We start from the raw sequence: 3,779 nt of genomic DNA, 5'->3' as shown, positions 1-3,779 counted from the left end.
CTATGGCGATTCAGGGAGGAATCGCCTCATTCTTTTGGTGTATTGTAACGTGTCGTTGCTCTTCTCCAGCGATTGAGTTCAGACGTATGGTTGCTCTTTAACTTCTGCAACTCAGAAGGACTTGAAGATGCACTTCAAGTCCTCCTGACGGCTCTTAAGGGTTCATTCTTTGATGGTCAAGGTAATTCACCATCAAGCGGGGAAGCTGTCTGTATGTAAATCCTACGCGGTACGATAAGATGAATCTGGAAACGGAATCGTGTCCATCAGTAAAAGAGGGAAAGAAGAGCAAGATGATGTGTTTCCCAGACATGAATGGCCTGCAGAGGTAGGGGGTGGGGGTAGGGGTGGGGGATCAGGGGGCTGGAAGAGAAGCAGTCGAGGAAATGCCATCTGAAGCGTGGGAGACTTTTGAGTGGCCCACCTCCCACCGTGGGCGAGTCGAGCGCAAAGACAGAGAGACCTAGAACCTGAATGGCAAGACGTCGGGTTCCCTTCCCACTCCGTTTCCCCCCGGAGGCCGGGGGGGGGGGGCCGGGGCGGTAAGATGTTAGGGAAACGAGACTTGATCGGAATTCGCTTCAGGAACTTCCTGGAGAGGGATAAAAAGCTGTGATATTTTAGTGAAACCGTTTAGAAGAAAATGAAGAGGAAGACATAGGACCACTTTGTTCTTGTTCTACCCAAACATTATACCCGATAAGTGTTTCCCCTGCAGACGAGAGCTTCCCCCCCCCCCCCCCCCCCCCCCCCCCCACGTGAGCAGACTCACTAGGAAACATCTGTCTTGGTTCTCCTTATATGGGGGTCCACCTCCGCCCGTGGGGTATTCTGGGGCACGTGTAATTGTACCTTTCGTTCAGAGCATCAGTGGAGAGGAGCAGGCTAAGGTATCTGCTACAGCTGCTGCACTGCCTGATGTAAAGCGGTGCGTATCTCGCCTCCTGTCTTCAGATAATCACATTATAGCTTTCTGGAGCAGCTGAATGATGACGTTATTCAGCTGCCTTAAGGTTTGGTTTGTCTTTTTCCCCCCAATATAATCATTGGATCCTCTTGATGGCAATGTTTGATCAAATGGAAATGCTCTCTTGAAAGGTGTGTGTGTGTGTGTGTGTGTGTGTGTGTGTGTGTGTGTGTGTGTGTGTGTGTGTGTGTGTGTGTGTGTGTGTGTGTGTGTGTGTGTGTGTGTGTGTAAAATAATACAAACCTAAGACAAATTCATTCAACTATGGAAAGTTGCAATATTGGAAGCATTAATTATAAGTGGAGGATTTCATTAATAAAATATTCAATAAAATATCAAATATTCATCAATGTGCTATGTAGCCTTTAGCCGTATATATAGAGTATATATATATAGAAAAAAGCTCATATTTGAATCATTCAATTAGTCATGACCGCACACTGTTATAAATCAGTTTGCTACTTTGTTTAGACCGGAATGACCCTAATTCACCCTAACTTCTCCCGTGATAATTGGGGAAGTGTGATGGAACTGTCAGCACATAGTATGAACTAGGAGATGGAATTGGACATGATGTGTGTCTGTCATTGGCCTCTCTCCCTCCCTCCACACGTGTCACAGATTCACTATTGTTGGACAGATTCACTATTGTCGTACAGACAGCGTCAATTTTCTGCAGAACGAGGGATTGTCCTGTTAAGGGCAATTTCTTTTTTTTGTGTGTGTTTGTGTGTGGCAAGTACTTGTGTTAATGTTTGTTTGTGTGTGTGTGTGTGTGTGTGTGTGTGTGTGTGTGTGTGTGTGTGTGTGTGTGTGTAAGTCTTTGGGGGGAATAAAGGACCATTGTCTGCGTCTGGTGAATCCCCCACTTCTCCTCCCTGCAGCTGTGAGGAAATCAAATGCTACCCTCAGCCTCTGTCAGAACCTGCTGATGGCATCATTAGATCATTGTGTGTGCGTGTGTGCGTGCGTGTGCGTGTGTGTATGTGTGTATGTGTGTGTCCCAGTGCACAAGGGTGTAACCACACAGAGGCTGAATGCATTATTAATACTTTGGGCAGACCCCTGCTAGGGGTCATTGCTGCTATACGTTTCAAAATGTGCCTCTCTCTTATCAAAGTGCCTTATGCAACATCCCCATGGCGACCGGCCTAATAAAATAAACCAAAGATGGAGTGGAAAGCGGTATCCAGGATGAGCACTACGCTCCTGCTGTCAAAACACTACAATGGTCTTCATCGGGCATTGATGATAAAGACAACTGCTGCAACTTCTATAAAGGCTATAATATAGGTTGTATAGCCTTTACAACTTCCATAACTAAATATATTAAAATCAATTATTTTTATATCACCACATTGAAACAAAAAAAAAAGTGAATCTGTGAAAAGGAACCAATTTATTTGTCATCATTGTGACCTTAAACCAATCCAGATGTGATAGGCCTACATCCAGTTACAAGTCTATTTAAGAATACATTGACCTCGATGACAAAAAGGATCACAACAGTTGGATTGTCGTTGCTGTATTTCCTGGAGGTTTTCAAAACACTGAGCACGTGTTGTAGCCTAACTGTGTAACAGCTCGTATAATGCCAAATGTGCCATAATTACTGAATGGGTAGCGCAAGAACATCAGCACAGAGGCTACTGCTTCTCAACGGGGTTTTCTGGCGTCTGTGCCTTTAAATCTCTCGTCCAGCTCCTCCCTCTCCCTCAATGACATGCCCGCAGAGCCTGTTTTATTCCGCGGCTGTCACGGCGTTCAGTCGAGATGAGGAACCATAGATTCTGCGTCGTCGGGGAATGAGAAATACTAACCATGGTGCTATAGTAACACCTCATCCGAAAACTCAATAGGACTGTTTACTGTCAGTGTATCAGTGGGTACGGCTTTTTATTGGCGTCGCAAAGTTAGGACTACGGGGCCAAGCGGACGTCCACAGAGTAGAATGAAACCTCCACTTGTGTATTAGGAGCTGAAGCGGAGGAGAGCGAAGAAATCCCTGCATGTTAAAGTCTCGTGCTTCTGCGAGGGACATCGCTGGAGGTGTTTCGCCCGCCGTCGCAGAGGCTGGGAAGTTGGACGCAGTGATTTTTTGGGGGGTTATCACTCTGGTTCCCATTCCCCTTTGCCGTCACAACCAGGAGACAACAAGAATATTTCCCTGATGAAAATCAATCTTTGGAGCGGTTCCATGATCGTGACTATGATGATGTCGAGTAAGAGCGCGGAATGGCTGCAAGAGGAACTGGAATCCGGGGCGAGCTGCTCGCTCCTGCTGCTGGACTGCCGCTCGCACGAGCTCTACGAGTCCTCTCACGTCGAGTCGGCCATCAACCTGGCCATCCCGGGCTTGATGCTCCGGAGGCTGAAGAAGGGCAACCTCCCGATCCGGTCCATTATCCCCAATAACGAGGACAAGGAGAAGTTTGTGAAGCGGTGCAAAACGGATATGGTGGTTTTATACGACGAGGCGACGTCCGAGTGGCAGGAGAGCGGGTCTGGGAGCTCCGTGCTGGGGCTGCTTCTGCAGAAACTCCGGGACGACGGCTGCAAGGCGTACTATCTCCAAGGTGAGATCACACACCATTAAATGCATATTTTGTTGCTTATTTTATTTAGCATACGTGGTGAGTTTTTTTTTTGTAATGAATGACTGTGTCGCCTCTATTCAATTCAAACGATTAGCCTACTGTTGTATTTAATAATAATATATGCACAATACATAAATATCTGTAATAACGGTTATAGCAAAACGTTTTTTTTTTAAATGTATTTTCCTGTCTAGCCCACGTTCATACACGTTAAT

General features: G+C 46.3%; 1 pseudogene across 1 annotated transcript; it reads left to right on the top strand.

Annotated features, from left to right (window-relative positions):
- The first annotated feature begins 2,727 nt into the window (after positions 1 to 2,727).
- On the top strand, positions 2,728 to 3,543 carry LOC311376756 (dual specificity protein phosphatase 7 pseudogene; annotated as a pseudogene). The gene has a single exon. The product of its transcript is annotated as a dual specificity protein phosphatase 7 pseudogene (transcript).
- Positions 3,544 to 3,779: the final 236 nt, after the last annotated feature.

Source organism: Micromesistius poutassou, assembly GCF_964030765.1.
Source record: "Micromesistius poutassou genome assembly, contig: SCAFFOLD_1270, whole genome shotgun sequence".
Taxonomy (NCBI): domain Eukaryota; kingdom Metazoa; phylum Chordata; class Actinopteri; order Gadiformes; family Gadidae; genus Micromesistius; species Micromesistius poutassou.
Note: the sequence above shows the minus strand (reverse complement) of the source record. Positions and strands in the feature narration are given on the sequence as shown.